General features: G+C 42.0%; 1 protein-coding gene across 2 annotated transcripts in view; it reads right to left on the bottom strand.

The window, feature by feature from the left end:
• The window catches only part of LOC126195036 (cadherin-99C), a 643,316-nt gene extending 624,711 nt beyond the window's left edge, over nucleotides 1-18,605 (bottom strand). For both annotated transcript variants that reach the window (XM_049933479.1, XM_049933480.1), the window contains exon 1: nucleotides 18,371-18,605. The gene's annotated coding sequence lies outside the window, so the exon portion shown is untranslated. The remainder of the gene's footprint in view (nucleotides 1-18,370) is intronic.
• Nucleotides 18,606-21,262: the final 2,657 nt, after the last annotated feature.

Here is a 21,262-nt window from a genome sequence, read left to right as displayed (position 1 = left end):
GATATCTCTCCAAAGAGTCGCCAGGCTGGTTCGGAAGGTATTTGCAAAGTGATTTTGTAATGTGTTGCGAGACTCATCTCACAGATACTGCTTATCACGTCTTTCATGCGACTTTGAGCGTCACCCATTGTCAACAAAAAGCACTTATTTGTTTCCCGCCACAAGCAAACTGATTTTTGAAACGTCTAGCAGATCGTTGAGGGAGACCAAGAGATGAATAGAGTAAGATGATTCAGAAGGATGTAGCTTGCAGTAGTTACTCGGAGATGAAGAGGCTCGTACTGAATGGAGTAGCTTGGAGAGCTGCATCAAACCAGTCTTTGGACTGACGACCACAACAACAACAACTGGCAGATGAAAACTGTGGGCGCGGCCAGATCTCGAACCTGGGCCGTTTGCCTTCCGCGGACCACTGCGTCACCAGCTGAGCTACTTTGCCCGACGACTTTCTGCTAAAGGGAGAGAGGTTCGGCCCCCTGACCGACCACGCTGGCGGGATGCTCGAGTACAACTTACCTCGTGCCCTGTTTTCCAGGTTTCGCACGTGTTTTCCTGCATTCCTCGCTGGACCAGCAGTAGTGAAAGAGAAGAGTGCTCGTCCCACGAGATATGCAGGAGAACTCCTGGGAAATATGAGGCGTGGTACTGGCGGGAGGGTGTGTCCTAGACCGTGTTGGATAGCTCAGTCGGTAAAGCACTTGTCCGCAGGAGGTGAAGGCCCCAGTTTCGTATCCCTCGCCGGCAAACAGTTTTAATCTGCCAGGGAGATTCAAATCACTGCGCATTATGCTGCAAACTCTTTCTCAAAAATGATTTATAAATCACAATTTTACTTGCCCGTGCGATAAATCGATCCGAAATGCGTCTAGTGCGATATTCGTTTTATAGCTATCTATTAACAGAGAACTACACTCCGTCCGAACGGTACTACGCGACAGCCGTGTCATCCTCAACCGACAGGCGCCACTGGATGCGCATACGAAGAGGCCTGTGGTCAGCATCACCGCAGCCTTCGTGACCGGAGCCACTACTTTTCAGTCAACTGGCCTCGCAAGGGCTACCCAAGCCTGGCAGCGCTTAGCATCGGTGATCTAACGGGAACCGGTGTTACCACTACGGCAAGGCTATTGGCGATATGTATTTGCAGGGACAGTAAAACACGAAGAGAAATCCGTACTCGAGCAGCGAATGAGCCGCGCTGCTCAGTCGCTGCTAGAGTTTCTTCTACTCTTTGTGCTTTACTGTCCCTGTTAATAAATATCAATAAAGCGTACATCGCACTACATCAATTTGGGGGTCGCTCTATCGAATTGGCACGTAAAATTCCGCTTTGAAAATGGTTCAAATGGCTCTGAGCACTATGGGACTTAACATCTATGGTCATCAGTCCCCTAGAACTTAGAACTACTTAAACCTAACTAACCTAAGGACATCACACACATCCATGCCCGAGGCAGGATTCGAACCTGCGACCGTAGCAGTCGCGCGGCTCCGGACTGGCGCCTAGAGCCGCTAGACCACCGCGGCCGGCTCCGCTTTGAAAACCATGCTGTTTGTGACTGGTAACAAACCCACGTTTTCCGTTGACACTGGGCGTCTCGTGAAAGACGTTATGAGCAGTCTTTGTTTTGGGCGATTGCCTCTACATATTGCAAAAACGAAATTCTAAATATGTACTGAAGCACCGGAGAAAACGCGCGCCACGACTCTTGGGACAGTCATCCCGCATATACAACAAATACAAGTAATACGTGGCAAGAATAAATGGAGTGAAACAGAAAAATCACTGATGGACTTAGGAGGCCAACGTACCGTCGACTACGAGATCATTACGGACCGAGAACAAGCGCGGCTCTGGAGGAAATCGGCAGTCTAAATGAGCCACCCCGGTAGTCGCGGAAACTACCAGGGGGATTCGACAGAAGGTACGAGAAATACAATGCTGAGCACCTGAATTGAAGCTACCGCGCCGAATTCACCGGGTCACCCCTATCCATCGTATTTAAAAGCATGGTGTGTCAAGAGAGAGAATTACTTTAGCGTGATAGACATATTCGTAATCCATGCTGCTTTATATATAGGTAATTCTTCTTGCAGTTCGCTACAACGTATGTATGAGAGTCATATAAGACTGTAGGTTTGTAAGCCAGTTCTGCTGCTTTTTTTCGTTAATGCGACCTCGACAGAAAAGTACTCTTCTCGAGAAATCTTCTGTGATTTGTCTCCTGGAGTTCATTCACAAGGAACGAGCGCAGTTCTGCACGGAACGTCTCACTGTAGGCTAGCATCGATCCGCGCTCTTGATCTTCGTTCAGTTCTAGCGATTTATGCTTCATTTTCGACAGACACCGCCGATACGAATTATTTTATTAGTCATCTTCGCAGCAGCAGTGAACTTTCCTTAATTTTCGCTTGTGAATGCAAAATTCAACTCTTGGTTCGCCATTTCCTGTTTTAGTCGGTTTCACAAGTGTCTGAGCACTGGTTTTCGTGTCACCGACAGCCTTAACATGTGACCAGGATTTATCAGGCTTTTGCAACAAATCTCGCGACCTTACGTTGTTACACTGGTTATTCAAAGTTTGCGCACTGCCTTTCTGGTGCCAGCCCCTCCTATCCGCATCCCCAACTGACGATGACACGGCGGTCGGATGGTCCCGATGGGCCACTTGTGGCCGGATGACGGAGCGCTTTTTCTGGTGCCAGACGCGTTTCGAATGACGTCTTCCTGTCGGCAGATTTATACTCCAGAATAATTTTCTTTGTTTCACATCTACGATCAGAAAATTGTAGGTTCTCAGACAAGGCAAGTACTCTTTCAAAGTCTTAAGCTATAATTTGCTTCAACTTTTGTCCAAACTCAGTGATTCTACCACCTACAAGAAAACGGACAGAACTTATTCGATATACATTGTACTGAACATGTAGCGTGGGGCACAAACTTATAACTGACCCATTCTCTCGGCCCTTAGACACAACACCACTTGTAACTGAAACTTTGGATAAAACCTCAGTTCGCTGTTAAACATAGTCTCAAATCATACTGATATCATGCTTTAACCATCTAACGATCAACAGGGATAGTTACAGTTTCGTAAATGACTTGTATAACAAGAAATTCTACGAAACAACATTAAATGACTTCCCTGAAAATTATGTAGAACAAGCAATATTAGGGGAAGGCCACTTATGGCGGAACTGTTCTGCATCCAATGGTAACATATAGACCTAGATTCCTTGAGGAAGCCCACACTGAAACTGGTATCTGTTATGATGAATCGTTTGTAGCAACAATGCTTACCAAAATTCAAACTGCATCAAATACAAGTAAAAATACTGTATTTACTAGTTTGGCGAGGCGGTGGTATCGTAGTTCAGTGAGGAACATGCAGCTCTTGGCAGGAAGAGCACCTGACCAAGCATTGGCCCCAGTAAGACTGTTCACGAGTGGAGGGACCGTCCATAGTATCTAGTCCTTGTAAAGAAACTGATAACAGTAGCAATAGGGTGACGTATAGGGAAATGCTAAATGAAATGTTTTTGGCTGTTCAAAAGTCAATGTGTGAAGCCTTCATCTGATTCTTGCACAAACATCAATTAGTAAACCCGAACAAATTCTTTTTATATGTAAAGACTGTCAGTGGCACCACCAGTTGGTGTCCACACAGTCACGGATGACACAGGGACTGACACTGAGAAGGGAACTATTGAATTTCCTGGTACGCAAAGAATCGTCTTGTATAAATGCTCAAACCTGTTTCAGCACCTTTCCTGCCATCATATGTGGATACTTTTATTCACTTAGTTACTTTCTAAATATTCGTTTTTCTCCGTATTCTCATCTGTTATAGGAATACACACAACAGCCCAATGCGCGTAATAGACGTATACTAAATCCAGTAATTTATCTCTGCAAACACTGCTACTCCAAGAATGCTTTCCAGTGTAATTAAGTGGACCACACCCTGCCTATCTAACCCATGTTAATTTAGGCAAGTATTTCACCCATTTCTGAAAAAACTATTTGATGCAGGACCTTAACATTTTTACTGTATATTACATGATGCTAACAGAGTCAACTGTACTAAAATCTACTTTATCCCTTTTATAGTTTTTAAGAAATACTTTTTTAGAGTTATTAACAAAAAATGTAAAGCTTTTTCTGCAGAAAATATTTTTTTCTGTACCTCCTAATGGGGGAATATTAATGAATGTAGTAGCAGAGGTGGCTTTTTATGTTATGTAGAGTCTCTGAAAATTTCATTCATTTATCTATGATAGTTAATGATATAGTGAGGCATATGTCCTGAAAATTTAAGTTTGCGGGAAATTGACTTTAAAGAAAAAACTTTTGAAATTTGTTACTTACAGTTAATTAAAACTGTCCTGCTGCATATGATGGCCCTTCTTTGGTCTCTAGCAGGTCTTCCAGCTTCTTTTTCACCTTCCTGGATGTTTGTCTTGCTTTCTTGGCCATATTAGATGCAGACCTGTCTACATTGGCTATTCTCATTTTATCGCAATGTTGCAGCCCAGTGATCATATTTTCACCAGGATTAATTCCCAGCTTTTTCAGTACCCAACACTTTCCAATATTACCACAATTGAATGTAATAATAGCATCGTGAACTCCTAGTTTCATTGTATGCATGCCTACAAATATTGTTTCAGGAAGGCGGTTCCAAATTATGCTGTTGAAACATTCATTTGGGTTCTGTGTCTGCCTATGCAGACATTTCTTTAGAAAGTCCGGATGAGCCAAGTCTCTGAAAATAGGTTTAATTGCTGTAATAACAGCAGCAGGAAGAGAATGCTGGTGAGAATAAGATTCTCCAGTTGCCTGAGCCCTATTGTAATTGCACCACGAATTTTCTCCTGATGGACACAATCCATGACATGGCTTATCATCAGTAGAGGACTTATGGAAGAATATGGCCCAAACATCTCTCTTCATTGCCTCCAGATTTTCTTTATTTCTCCTAATTGCGTGCCCATAGTATACCTGCAAGTTAAAGCTCTAAAATATATGCAGAAAAGTGGGTGACAGAAAAGTGGGTGTGGCACATAAACTCACGTGGTAGGAAAATGCTCTTTAAATCCTCGAAAAAATTTTTTTCAGAAAAATCCTATTCAGAGTACTTAAATAAAACCTTACTCTATCGAAATATGATGAAAACCGAAATTCGAATTTTTTTCGACCTGAACCACGGTGTGGTCCCCTTAACGCACCAGTGCAAAAATGCGTGGCACAGATGTTAGTGTCAATGACCCTGAGAAACAACTGAAATCGCTAAAATTAAGCAAATCATAGAGCGTCCGATGGCGTCCCAACAGACTCTCCGCAGAATCTGCGGCTGTCTCTTTAACCGTAATACACCGTAAATTCCTCAAATAAAAACATGTGCCCAGTAATCGGAAGGAAGCACCCACTGGTCATACCCGTCTCCAAGTTGGGCAGCAGAAGTGATCAACAAAACTATTCTCTAGTATACTTGACATCCACCTGTCGTAGAATCTTAGAACATATTCTCAGCACAAAGCTAATGAGTTACTTCGAACAGAATGACCTCCTCCATGCCAACCAGCACGGGTTCCGAAAACATCGCTCATGTGAAACTCCCACTCCTTCTTGATAGCAGTGGATAAAGGCGCTACAAATGTATATCCTAATAAACTCCGCGCACGAAGAGGATATTGAGAGAATGTAAGATGAAATAAATGAAATTATTCGCACCGTAAAGGTAGAGGAAAATTTAATTGTAATGGAATGGTGGAATTTCACAACAGGAAAAGGGTGTACAAGAATGTGGACTGCCGAAAAGGAGTGAATGGGAAAGCAGAATCTTGTAGAATTGTGCTCAGACCGTAGTGTGGTCATACCTACTGACTGGCAACTTGTAGCAAGGTTGTATACTTGAATGAAACCTGGAGACGTGGGAAGGTTTCAGAGATTTCAAAATCTGATTTTAAACTCCAAAACACTTGCAGATTGTAATGTTGTTGTTATTGTGGTCTTCAGTCCTGACACTGGTTTGATGCAGCTCTCCATGCTACTCTATCCTGTGCAAGCTTCTTCATCTCCCAGTACTTACTGCAACCTACATCCTTCTGAATCTGCTTAGTGTATTCGTCTCTTGGTCTCCCTCTACGATTTTTACCCTCCACGCTGCCCTCCAATACTAAACTGGTGATCCCTCGATGCCTCAGAACATGTCCTACCAACCGATCCCTTCTTCTAGTCAAGTTGTGCCACAATCCTATTCAACACTTACTCATTAGTTATGTGATCTACCAACCTAATCTTCAGCATTCTTCTGTAGCACCACATTTCGAAAGATTCTATTCTCTTCTTCTCCAAAATATTTATCGTCCATGTTTCACTTCCATACATGGCTACACTCCATACAAATACTTTCAGAAACGACTTCCTGACACTTAAATCTATATTCGATGTTAACAAATTTCTCTCTCTTCAGAAACGCTTTCCTTGTCATTGCCAGTCTACATTTTATATCCTCTCTACTTCGTCCATCATCAGTTATTTTGCCGGCCGCGGTGGTCTAGCGGTTCTAGGCGCTCAGTCAGGAACCGCGCGACTGCTACGGTCGCAGGTTCGAATCCTGCCTCGGGCATGGATGTGTGTGATGTCCTTAGGTTAGTTAGGTTTAAGTAGTTCTAAGTTCTAGGGGACTTATGACCACAGCTGTTGAGTCCCATAGTGCTCAGAGCCATTTGAACCATTCAGTTATTTTGCTTCCCAAATAGCAAAACTCCTTTACTACTTTAAGTGTCTCATTTCCGAATCTAATTCCCTCAGCATCACCCGACTTAATTCGATTGTAATATGTAGGCCTATATTTTATTCGGAATATTGTGTGTGGAATGTGACTGAACTTTGGTCATATTCTCGTAATACTAATAAAATTGATATCATCGATAAGAAAATAATAAACAATTATTGTCAACGTCATAATTTAATATTGTGCTAAAAATTGTATCTCAGACAATACCCATGTAAAAAGAGAATGAAAATCGTCATCTTTTGTTACCTATGATTTCGTAGAAAAATCCTCCTTCTTGTTCCAACTATTGTACTCATAGGATGTGATTGATGTCTCGTAACACCGATGTCTGTAAAAACTGTACTAAAATATAGTTATGTTACTAAACGATATTTGAAAATAGGGTTTATGTGTTATTGAAAAGAATCTTCTTTGGTTGGAGTTTTATTTCATTGTAATTCTCATCCTATATAAATGTTAAGTTTTCTGCTCAGCTACCAAGGAGCGCAGCCATTGGCGCTATTGATCAACAGCGCAGTTTATTGGTGAATGGTGAATATTAATGTGTGTTGCAACACTGAGCAATGTTTTCAAATGTTAATGCATATAGTGAAGGTGAGAAAAGTTTTAATGTATGTTATTTATTACGAGTAAAAAACAGCCTGAAGCAGAATCGATAAGTGATTGTCTTATGTAGCAATCATATTAGTAAAATATTACAGCGGCAGTCTTAAACTGATTTTCTATACAGGCTTAAATGTTGTTGGTAGTAATTGCAACAATAATTGTGTACTCGTGGCCGAGGACCTATTCTGAAGTAATAAATTCCAGTCGGACTGTGAATACATTGAACTTATATGAGTGCAAACAGCATCTTACGTGATATAAGTTCTTGTCTGCTGGTGTATGAAGCTAGGTGATTTCGTAACAACTTTTATGAAACATTTTGACAGGAAAATACATTAGAGTTGCGTACGTATGGTATTGTGTGACAAAACTCTTCATTTTGCTTAAAGAAAAGTGTTTAAATGGTTCAAATGGCTCATTCTTGATTCTTGTGCCCATAGCTCGGGACTGGCCTACAGAATCCGAATATTTTCTTGCCTCTTGCAACTAGTGCCACCCTACGCAATTTAAAACTGCGTAGCACTGCGGCAGCCACCAGTATGGAGAGCAAATAATACGAATATGTTGTCAGCACTGAGGGACAGCTTCTTCCCGTTTCACTGCTCGCCCATCGCCAAAAATACTGCACTAAACTTACGGCTTCTGCTTTTCACCTAATACAATGAAATAAAATAAACGATTTATTTAATAGTAAATCACTTGTCTCATTCATTGAAAAGGCAATACTACTGATTTTAAAGTTTCTTGTAAGTAATCTTCTAAATAATGTACTTCGATAGTGTACGGACTTGTCGTGCATTCTAATCTACGACCGACAGATTAAGGTATGCTACATTCAAAAGAGGAATTTCGGCTTTAGAGATCACTAACCTCTGTTTATTAGGCACACATACTCGAAATGTATTTAACCTTCCAATGTAATTCTCAGCACACCAATTTCTTCACTTTAAAGTTGTTTGTGGCCGGCGAGTAACTGCACTAGCACAGATGGACATGAAATGCGAATGGTTCAAATGGCTCTGAATACTATGGGACTTATCATCTGAGGTCATCAGTCCCCTAGAACTTATAACTACTTAAACCTAACTAACCTAAGGAAATGACACACATCCATGCCCGAGGCACGATTCGTACCTGTGACCGTGGCGGTCGCGCGATTCCAGACTGTAGCGCCTAGTACCGCTCGGCCACCCACGGCAATGCGAGATTCCAGATTTTACAGCGTACGATGTGTTTCTTCATACCACTATTTCTTCTGCCTACACTACACTTGTCCGTCCTCTTTTAGACTACTGCTGCGCGGTGGAGGATCCTTACCAGATAAGACTGGTGCTGTACATCGAGGAAGTTCAAAGAAGGGCAGCATGTTTTGTATTATTGTGAAATAGGGGAGAGAGTGCCACTGAAATGTTACAGAATTTGGTATGGAAATCATTAAAACAAAGGCGTTCTTTGCTGCGGCTGAATCTTCTCACGAAATTACAATCACCAACTTTCACCTTTGACCGCAAAAATATTTTGTTAATGCCGACCTACATAGGGAGAAACGATCGCCGAGATTAAATAAGGAAAATCAGAGCTCGTACGGAAAGATACTGGTGTTGGTTCCTTCCCCGCGCTATACGAGATTGGAATAATAGAGAATTGGGAAGGTGGTTCGATGAGCCCTCTGCCAGGCACTTAAAGGTCATTTGCAGATTATCCATGTAGATATAGATGTAGAAACAAGTAAAAATTTGAGCATCACTGCTTGAAATAAAGCTCAATCGTAGACAATAGTCAGTTTCAGATGTGCACCAAGTAATTAGAAATTAAAAATACAGAAAACAGTGAAAGCGGTGATGCGGTCATAGTCTTTACATAGCGCATGTGTTACACATGATAATCTTTTCTTCACCTGAGGATATGGACTTACTTTGCTTTCGGGAGGCCTTTATACAAATAGTATTTATTCTACAAAATTAAGCGAAAAAGCTTATACCAGAAATACAAAAACGGAGAGTTAAATATTTCTTTATTTGACCGTGGGATAACTTCACTTCATCGCCATACGAATTAAAATTCTAACATAATGTATTCTCTCTTGTTCAGTTCAGTCCTCTAATATTAGGTTCACTGCCGCAAAGCACAAAAATCTTGACGTTCCATAGCATAAATTATAAAGATACAAGGATTCAAACATGTTTTGACAGTAGGTATCTTTCCACATTTACATACTCTGCAAAAGAACGTGAGGTGCATGGCAGAGGGTAGGTCTCATTGTACCAGTTATTAGAGTTTGTTCCTGTTCCATTCCCGTATGGGAATATCCCATTTACATATCCTTTAGAGATGCACTTAAATTTCCCCCAAAAATCTCACTGCTATCATTTTCAGGTTTCAACCACCTTTCTGTACCTAGTATTATGTGGGCTTCACTGCTTTTCATGTGCGTTTCGGGAGGACGACGATTCAAACCTGTATTCGGCCATTCTGATTTAGGTTTTCCGTGATTTTCCTGAATCGCTTTATGTAAATGCCGGGATGGTTCTTTTAAAAGGCCACAGCCGACTCCATTCCCCATCCTTTCCTAATCCGACGGAACCGATGACCTCGCTGTTTGGTACCCTCCCTCAAATCACCCAACCCAACCACAACCATGAGCGCTTCAAACTCTGGCACTTCGTTGCGAATGCTTCGACGCTTTACCATTAGGAGCTCACCTGTGGGAGACATTTCTTTCGCTCTTACACTGGTACTTCTGGGTTTTCTACAGCTATCGTTATCTGGATTGGATGGATAACCTCCTAATCTAAAAAAACCTTCATGAGCACCACACACAAAGTAGCTGAGTAGGAGCTCTGATGTGCAGTGCACACCTGATCTATTTAGGAGGAGCCTACAGTTCTGAACTCTATGGCGCAAGTGCAGGATATCGCAGCCTAGCTCGTCACAGAACCTTCGAAGTCTCTGGTTCAGTCCAAAGGGCTACGATCAGTTCTGGAGACAATGCTGCAAATTGTGAGCCTCGCTGAAACGCCAAACACTAGGTTGGTCCTCTCAACCTTCTCTGCTATTCGCCGTAATGACCCAAGAATGGTCTTGGAGCCCAGACGACAGGCATCATTTATTCTTACATGCGATGCAATGTTGAATGAGGCCCCCAGGCATACTTCCTGGTTGCTCATGACGTCCCTTCCTGTCCATTGAAGCCATTTCCCTAAGAGGTACCATCATTCACCGTACGTTTGAACTGCTGACGATTAATAGACCCCCCACCCATCCACCCTTTCGCGTTTGCATCATCTTGACACAGGACAAAACAGGTTCCCCCAAAGCAGGTGAAATGAGTCCCACTGACTCATGCTCAGTTTCAGTGAACGACAGCAAATGGTTCAAATGGCTCTGAGCACTACGGGACTTAACATCTGAAGTTACCAGTCCCCTAGAACTTAGAACTACCAATGTGAGCGTTTATTGCCAGTCCAAAAATGGCTCTGAGCACTTAGAATTACTTAAATCAACTTACCTAAGGTCATCACACACATCCATGCCCGAGGCAGGATTCGAACCTGCGACCCTAGCAGTCCCAAACTGAAGCGCCTAGAACCGCTAGGCCACCGCGGCCGGCCGAACGACAGCATCCCGGACTTGTTGGTTAGGGGGATTGGTACAGAACCCTGGGTCCTCCCTCGTCCCCGTCCACCCAGTACGGCACGCCTAAATCTACCATTAACACGCCACTCGCAGTCAACTCTAGTACTTTGGTACCTCTGGGACGGGTATCGCAGGTACACGACTCTCGCGAGCTCCTCCAACACACCGATTCACAGCAGCTGCCAATTGTTTGACAGTAGTCAGGGCGATTTCCAGCTGCTTACGAACGTCAACCAACTCATCCCGTGTTTGAGAACAGCACTGGCAGCGGGTCTTCATTTTGGCTGATGCAATGTATTGCATGACAGTGAGCAAATAACTTTAATAAAGCCCGCTGATTATCTTTAATCCGTTGAGCTAAAAAGTAGCTAATTCCCTATAAGAACTGAAGCAAATACACAAAACGAGATTTCTATTAAGGCAACACAAAAACCTGTGGTAAAAAATACTGGTTTCCTAAACGGCTTTGATGTTCACCTATAGTTGTTAGCAAACCCGTAAACAGAGTTATTTTAGGCCTACGATAACTGCAGGTAATATATATAGGTCTACTCCTGTTAAAGGGAAAACTAGATGTAACACAATATGTTAGTTAGGAAATTTGCTACAGTAACTAAATCACAAATGCCGATTTGCTACAAACTGCTCGTAAGTTATGCAAAGGGCAATGGTAGCTCCAGAAAATTCTCAAAAACTCACGTTTATTTGCATTGATATACAATAAAATTCGGGGCTGACGTATTCTTTGATTGAAATGAGAACCACAAACGCTGATTTGCTACGATATAAATTACGTATCCAAAACACTCGTACCGGTAACTTACGAAAATAGTTTTGCAACGTCCGGAAATGCTCAGACTAACCTATTTCTCACATAGTTGTGCTATGAAATTAGAGCTAACGATTGTTTCGAACGAGGATAGGCCTACTATTCTTAAAAATTTTAAAGGAGCGCAATTTAGTTTAAGCCTACTATTGACGGTATTATTACTAGTTTATCGCGGCACTCGTGAATGTTCCAAATTTCACAACATATCACAATGCAAACAGGTGCTGATTCTATCAATGAAAAATTACGCAGAATCAACGCGAACTACTATAGTCCTGTATTTACACTGACGACTTACCAGAAACCAAGTCAGAATTCCTTTAGCACATAAAAGCCTTTCTTCAGTTTTCTTTAGTGATCAAGAACTTTTTAAATTGTTACTTCAATTGTCAGCATGAAAGCACAGGAACAAATTTCATTTACAAAATAAAACGGAATACACAAATATCACGAGCTACTGTCTAGGGAACTTAACACTGATTCACGCATTGATTTCAACTAGACTTCTAATGTATGCGACTTCATAAATGAGTTTGCCTTGTTTTAGGCTACTTAAAATGGCGGCTGGCCCCGCCCACTGTGGCTTCAAAGCATTGTACGGCGTAAGCCTGCAGTGCCACCTCCCTTCTTTTATACCTCCATGCATTTCACAGTAGAACATCGTTCTTGTAGTAAAACTGCAAGGGATACATCGCTGCTGCATAAGTGAGCCAACTTTGTGCGCAGATACATAGTACAAAATGACGATCGCTAGCCGCCTTCCAATGTAAATGTCGCTGAATTACACATATTGTCGCATGCCAGCGTTAAAATTAAATATTTCCCAAATCAAGATAAGTAATGTTACAAAAGTAAAGAAAAAATATTACTTATATCACTCTTTCTACAACTTAAAAACATTACAGTTTGAAGATAATCGTATAACACCTAGTTTAAGTTATTATACTATTCAAGAGCGTAAATACATTTTGGTCGAACGGCGACGGAGGGGAGGGGCGGCGTGTAGGGCGGAGATACAAGCCACAGTCGGCTCGGGTGATTTCAAGCAACCCGATGAAAAAATCTTTTCCAAACAAACGAAATGTAGAATATGCTGTTACCAAAAACCCCTTCCGCTCTCTACGAACCCGTCCGATCGTTCTGGTTTTCATATAGAGTACTGCAATCGTGAAAAGACTGGGCGATATTTTGCCATTTGGGCTACAAATGACGGGATATTCAGCAATTTTTTTCAAGGAACGGAACCATAGCCGTTTGGGCGATATTTTTGTTAATTTATTTTTGGGCAACACAGGTAAATCCAAGTGTATTTTTAAGCACCGAATTTTAATTTAATGTTATTTGTAATTATGTTTACCGCTCCGCTGCCTTGTGAAATACTGAAACACTGCAACCCCAAAGTTCTACCAGTCTCCAAATAACGAATCCAATGCTAAGGCCGGTATTACACTATCAAATTTCTTTGTCAAAGATATTTGGTAGTGTAATAGGGACTTTGTCAAATGTCGTCCAATATTTGATCAAATCTAGGGCCTCGCTGTAGATTTGATCAAAGGAATCACTTGTCTTCTGTTCACTGCAATGTGACATGTTACCACATGGAGCGCTAGCATAGCTACAGCATTCTGTCGTCTGTAGTGTTTTTATAAACATTGCCGGTAAATACAATTGGTGTGTGCCGACAGCTACAAAATTAATAGAGATGTATGAAGTTGATGAGGCGCTTTACAACGTGAGGCACCCTGAATACAAAAATAGATTAAGAAGATTGGAGACCTGACGTGACTTAACCTAACCTAACATAACCCTCTCTTGTAGCAAGGAATCGGAGTGTTACAGTGAGCCAGTCTTCTGAAGATGTAGCAGTTCTTGAGTGAATATTGTGCTTTGTGATATGAGGATACACTTCACTGAGCACATACAGAAATGTATGCTCATCCATTCTTAAGTAATTAATGTACGACTTGACGTCTTCCACTGTAAGCTCACGTAACAAGTTTTGTTGAATGGTTTTATCGTGTCGTCATAAAACCCACGGCTTCACCCAGATTAGATTAGTTTTTCGTTCCATAGATCCGTGCTGAGGAGATCCTCGTGGATGTGGAACACATCAATTTTTTTTCAGCTGAAATAACAATACTTATAGTATGAATAAATACATCATTTGTTTCTTTAAAAATTTCGTCAATGGAGTAGAAGGAGTTGGCCACTAGTAAGTCTTTCAGGCTTCTTTTAAACTGATCTTCATTTGTAACTAAATTTTTTATGTTTGCTGGCAAATTATTGAAGATGAGTGTTCCTGAGTAGTTGACCCCTTTTTGAACTAAAGTAAGTGCTTTTAAGTCCTTGTGCAGATCATTTTTGTTCCTGGTATTGTATGTATGAACTGAGTTTTTTGTTGGAAAAAGAGATATATTATTTAGGCCAAATTTCATTAAGGAGTAAATATACTGAGAGGCAGTAGTTAGTATACCCAGTTCTTTGAAGAGGTTTCTGCAGGACGTCCGTGAATTTACTCCACAAATAATACGTATTACACGCTTTTGGACTCTGAAAACTTTTGTTTGACTTTACGATTTACCCCAAAATATTATACCATACGACATTATGGAATAAAAGTAGGCAAAAAGCTTTTTCATTTTTATGTTGCCTATGTCTGCTAACACTTGAATTGCAAATACAGATTTGTTAAGGCGCTTCTGCAGTTCTGTGGTGTGCTCCTCCCAACTGAATTTATTATCAAGTTGTAATCCCAGGAATTAAAGACTGACAACCTTGTATGTATGGTTCCTTTTTTTTCCCCCACATCTTTTCCGCATGTGCACACAATGTAATTGCGGTAAGTGCAACTGCTGCGGTTAATAACAAGTTGTTGTCAGCCATCTTGAACTTTGACGAAAAATTTGATGACAGTGTAATACCCCTTCTAGCGATACGTCAAAGATCTTTGTCAAATATATTTGACGGGATATTTGATCACATCTTTGACAAAGAAATTTGATAGTGTAATACCGGCCTAACATTAAACTGCTGTAGTTACGCAATCAGGCTGCTTTAGTAGTGCGTGCATATTTTTAATTTACCATAACGCTGGTGGGCGAATCAGTACCGGTTTCCATCTTCTTTCTTGTTACAAACTTATCCATTATTAGAAACTATAACACCAGCACACAGCGAAATACAATTACCGCAGAACTTACATTACATTCAACTGCAAGTAAGAACTTTTCTGATTAACAAAACAACAACGGAGCTCCAGTGTGGCCAACAATGCACAGTGATCGGTCTTGGCTATTTTAATCTATGGATGGCCTTGGTGACTATCGATAGTGTGTAACCATTTTTTTGACGTCTGATCGAAAATCAAAATATTTTCAATTTCACTACACGGCAGCTAGATCGTGTGTAATTTTATTTAGGTGACAGTGGGGTCCATACCCCCGAACCTCCCCTTTAGCTACGTCCTTGCTTCCGTCCATTGCTTTGGTCGCATCACAGTATATTAAATTAATTTTGCGACTGTTGGAAACTCATCGTTATTACCCTGAAAAGTCACAGTCGAAGAATACTAGTGTCATTGCTGCAAAATTTGGTTTGGAAGACACCAACGTCGATGCAACCCTTCAGCAGGAAGTCCATCACAATTCTGGAGGGCCTCATTAATAATAGAGTGCCCTATGTAGACACTACTATTCACGCTGTTGAAGCACGTTTTGTTTAATAAAACACGCCAGTATCTGCATTATCTCAGTTACATCCTGTGCAAATGACAACCATGTGAAAAGATCATTTAATGGAAGCTTGTAAAACCTTTGCCGGATTTTATGATTTATCGAACGTAAAAAGTGAAATTCAACTTCGGCAAAAATTGTGACAGAATACAAGGAAACCAGGGGGGCTAACTGCTCTCAGTATCCTGAAAGAAACGGAAAGCTGCTTCCCCGAAACACGAAAGGCATAAAAAATTTTGATTTCTATCTCTTGCACAACATGTGCTCTGGAAGGGTCTTTCAGCAGTTAAACCCTTAACTCGCGAGGTGACTTTTCTGTATCGTAAACCACGAGGTGGGGTCTCTGGGACCCCTATGTTTAAACCGAGATTTAAGGCAAAAATCATTTGATATTTTTAATTTATCCTATATAACATTTATTTTTGCAATTATTTAAGTGTTGTTTAAATGCTTCTGGTTTATTTTATTGCACTAAGCAAAGCCTGCAGCATTTTACTATTTATCACACAAAAGCACTATTTTGTGTGGTTATTTTAAATAGTACAAATAGACTATTAGAGTACTGAATTTTACATTCTGAAAAATTATACTATCTCTGTAGCAAATATATTCCCAAATAAAACTAAATTCCAGAGTTTAAATTTGCGCTTAAAAATTCCACCCGATAGGTAAAAAAGAAAGTCTGGCAAATTGATATTCATTGCTGGGAACTACATTTTTCTTATCACCACTCAGAACACATTCGATTTTAACAGACACTTTAAGTATTTCATGGAAAAAACAGGAAGATCCCCATCACAACGTTTTTGAAATTCTTCCTCTGAATGATACTCTTGTTCATAGCAGTACTATGATCACTGGCTAACATAAAAACGTCGTCTTTTTTCGTTTATTTCTTGATCTGTATCACTGACAGCTTCCTCCGTAAACCGACTAACAATTTCATGAAACTCGGGAAAGTTAAAAATGAAACATGCGTGGCAACACATTTTGAGCTATACGGTACCGTACTGAAGAAAACAGGTACGTAGTTCACGAGTAGCGGTCTCAGAGACTCCAGCATCTATGAATAACACTTGTCAACAATAAACACAGAAGGCGATAACGCAACCGACAACAAAATATCGTGGGCTTGGAAATTTAAGGAGGGTAGGCGGAGTATAGAAGCATCCCACCACAACTGGCCTTGAAGAGTGAGTTCGAAAATTTTCGCGCGGTCCGTGAGACCACAGTTAAGGGTTCAGAAGAATCAAAACCTGGTTGTGGAGCACAATGTCAGAAAGCCGCCTCAGTGGTTTAGCAATTACGAGTATTCACAGAATTTGTATTGTTGACAATAAAGAGGATTTTATTAGTAAAGTGTAGGAAGAAGTTACAAAAACTCAACGAGGATTATGTTGCAGTTGGCCAGAGTGGCCGAGCGGTTCTAGGCGCTACAGTCTGGAACCGCGCGACCGCTACGGTCGCAGGTTCGAATCCTGCCTCGGGCATGGATGTGTGTGATGTCCTTAGGTTAGTTAGGTTTGAGTATTTCTAAGTTCTAGGGGACTGATGAAGAGTTCAGAAGTTAAGTCCCATAGTGCTCAGGGCCATTTTGATTATGTTGTAGCTACATGTCTTTAGATATTATTGATCTGTAAAGTTCATTATAAATGTTTATAATTTTTCTTGCCATTAAATAATTTTTCTACTTTAGTCACTGTGGCAGCGCTTCTCGCTTCCCTCACTCTTTTTCTCGTCCTGCAGTCCTGCACCACGCGCCCCTCCCCCAACATGCTGCCCGGTGACGCCCTTCTACTGAATCTAATTGAGGAAAAGAAAAATTAGACGCACAACTTTAGTAAAAGAAGGGACACATCGTGGAGCATCACAAAATTGTCAGTCTGGTAAGTGAGGGACGTGTGGGGCAGACCGAGGCTCCAGAGTTACCAGCTTCAGACGGATGTAGGCCGCAGTCCAGCACAGAGCAGTGCGGGCAGCTGCATCACATCAGCCTTCGGACTGGTGAGCACAGCAACAAAACACATTCATGTGTACTAGAATTCAACTAGTAACAAGGGTCAGCGATACACGGTGAGGACGAGTTCTGTTGATATCAGCATTTTCTAAAGTTCGGCACGTCCGAAGTATACAACCGATTACTGGAAGTGAAACTAACGTTAACTGGCAGAAAAGCCGTAAAAACATACAGGGATCCCGCTGCGACAGAGCATCTGAACACGTGTCAGGAAGCAGTGAGTTGCACCGCAGAAAGCGGTGCGTTGCACGTCTCCCTCCCGCCCCTGCGAGCAATGTCTCATTTTCTCTCCTTCCCCGCCAAAGCCACTAAAATGTGCTAACGGAACAAACAGCTTGCACAACTGGGATTTTCCAACTCGTGTGGCTCCTGTGTTGTATTACTCGTAGCTGGTGGACGTCCTTGTCACTACAACAGGGGAAATCACAGCGAGTTTCTCTGTAATAAAAAGTAGTTCACTTCAGGACGCAGAATACGAAACAACTCGGCGAAACAAATTGTACTCGATAAGGAGCTCAAATGAGGTCTGATACCACGGTATGGGCCATTTGGCTTTACGCAACGCCACGTACGACGGAATTTTACTCGGTAACATTAATGAAGCTCTAATCAAAATCGTACGCTTGGGTTCGAATGGGACGACACAATAAAATACACATTTCCGTAGTAGAGGAAGATAAGACGAAGAGCGAAACAAAATGACAGACCGGTCAAAATCTGGCAGATAGATATATCTGTTTTTCTTTACCTGCAATGCTGCTCGAGAAACTGAACGACGGCGTTTAATCCCAGGTGAGACACACGAAAGCACGCAGATCCTCTATCGGCGACGTCTGTTTGGACACACGCGTTCAATTAGCACCAAACACACTACCGCTAAACGGAACTTCCGGCCCGCGACGCAGCTCGTCAGCTCACACGGCAGAAGCAGCGCCACCCAGTCACGAACCCGGGACCGCCAGCGACACACACACCCCCGCGACCGAGGCGACTGAGCGACTGGCTGCGCGGCGCGGCGCACGGGCCAGCGCGGCAGCGACGGTGACGGCGACTCCGTGGCAGGGGGAGGTGGGGGCCGACGCAGTTGGCCGCTGGATGGGGGGGGGGGGGGGGGCGGAGGCGGAGGCGGAGCGGGCAGGTGTCTGCGCCGCAGGTAGGCCGGCCGGCGGCGCCATCTGGCGGGACTGGGGCCCTTCCCAGCATCAGCAGAATAGCACAGCGCGGGTTAATAACAAAACACGTCCGATACAACTCTGCCAGCCTTATAGACGAATACGTCATTGTTACGGAATGATGAGTACCAGGCTTGAAACTGTCTATCATAAATGTTTTTTGGCACAACACGAATAGCCTGGAACATACGAGCGTTGCCCAGCAAGTAAGGCACCGCATTTTTTTTTTACGAAAACAATGCTACCAATGCGAAACGTTACGTTGTGTTGTTGTGGTCTTCAGTCCTAACACTGGTTTGATGGAGCTCTCCATGCAACTCTATCCTGTGCAAGCTTCTTCATCTCCCAGGACCTACTGCAACCTACATCCTTCTGAATCTGCTTAGTGTATTCGTCTCTTGGTCTCCCTCTACGATTTTTACCCTCCACGCTGCCCTCCAATACTAAACTAGTGATCCCTCGATGCCTCAGAACATGTCCTACCAACCGATCCCTTCTTCTAGTCAAGTTGTGCCACAAACTTCTCTTCTCCCCAATCCTATTCAACACTTCCTCATTAGTTATGTGATCTACCAATCTAATCTTCAGCATTCTTCTGTAGCACCACATTTCGAAAGCTTCTATTCTCTTCTTGTCCAAACTATTTATCGTCCATGTTTCACTTCCATACATGGCTACACTCCATACAAATACTTTCAGAAACGACTTCCTGACACTTAAATCTATACCCGATGTTAACAAATTTCTCTTCTTCAGAAACGCTTTCCTTGCCATTGCCAGTCTACATTTTATATCCTCTCTACTTCGACCATAATCACTTATTTTACTCCCCAAATAGCAAAACTCCTTTACTACTTTAAGTGTCTCATTTCCTAATCTAATTCCCTCAGCATCACCCGACTTAATTAGACTACATTCCATTATCCTCGTTTTGCTTTTGTTGATGTTCATCTTATATCCTCCCTTCAAGACACCATCCATTCCGTTCAACTGCTCTTCCAAGTCCTTTGCTGTCTCTGACAGAATTACAATGTCATCGGCGAACCTCAAAGTTTTTATTTCTTCTCCATGGATTTTAATACCTACTCCGAATTTTTCTTTTGTTTCCTTCTCCGCTTGCTCAATATACAGATTGAATAACATCGGGGAGAGGCTACAACCCTGTCTCACTCCCTTCCCAACCACTGCTTCTCTTTCATGTCCCTCGACTCGTATAACTGCCATCTCGTTTCTGTACAAATTGTAAATAGCTTTTCGCTCCCTGTATTTTACCCCTGCCACCTTCAGAATATGAAACAGAGTATTCCAGTCAACATTGTCAAAAGCCTTCTCTAAGTCTACAAATGCTAGAAACGTAGGTTTGCCATTCCTTAACCTAGCTTCTAAGATAAGTCGTAGGGTCAGTATTGCCTCACGTGTTCCGATACTTCTACGGAATCCAAACTGATCTTCCCCGAGGTCGGCTTCTACTAGTCTTTCCATTCGTCTGTAAAGAATTCGCGTTAGTATTTTGCAGCCGTGACTTATTAAACTGATAGTTCGGTAATTTTCACATCTGTCAACACCTGCTTTCTTTGGGATTGGAATTATTATATTCTTCTTGAAGTCTGAGGGAATTTCGCCTGTCTCATACATCTTGCTCACCAGTTGGTAGAGTTTAGTCAGGACTGGCTCTCCCAAGTCCGTCAGTAGTTCCAATGGAATGTTGTCTACTCCCGGGTCCTTGTTTCGACTCAGGTCTTTCACTGCTCTGTCAAACTCTTCACTCAGTATCGTATCTCCCATTTCATCTTCATCTACATCCTCTTCCATTTCCATAATATTGTCCTCAAGTACATCGCCCTTGTATAGACCCTCTATATACTGCTTCCACCTTTCTGCTTTCCCTTCTTTGCTTAGAATTGGGTTTCCATCTGAGCTCTCGATATTCATACAAGAGGTTCTCTTTTCTCCAAAGGTCTCTTTAAGTTTCCTGTAGGCAGTATCTGTCTGACCCCTCGTGAGATAAGCCTCTACATCCTTACATTTGTCCTCTAGCCATCCCTACTTAGCCATTTTGCCCTTCCTGTCGATCTCATTTTTGAGTCGTTTGTATTCCTTTTTGCCTGCTTCATGTACTGCATTTTTATACTTTCCCTTTTTTCCTACTTGATTCTCTGCTGCCTTCACTACTTCATCCCTCAAAGCTACCCGTTCTTCTTCTACTGTATTTCTTTCCCCCATTCTTGTCAATTGTTCTCTTATGCTCTCCCTGAAATTCTGTACAACCTCTGGTTCTTTCAGTTTATCCAGGTCCCATCTCCTTAAATTCCCACCTTTTTGCAGTTTCTTCAGTTTTAATCTACAGTTCATAACCAATAGATTGTGGTCAGAGTCCACATCTGCCCCTGGAAATGTCTTACAATTTAAAACCTGGTTCCTAAATCTCTGTCTTACCATTATATAATCTATCTGAAACCTGTCAGTAT

The sequence above is a fragment of the Schistocerca nitens genome, chromosome 7, assembly GCF_023898315.1.
Source record: "Schistocerca nitens isolate TAMUIC-IGC-003100 chromosome 7, iqSchNite1.1, whole genome shotgun sequence".
Taxonomy (NCBI): Eukaryota; Metazoa; Arthropoda; class Insecta; order Orthoptera; family Acrididae; genus Schistocerca; species Schistocerca nitens.
This window is presented reverse-complemented; position numbering and strand designations above follow the sequence as displayed.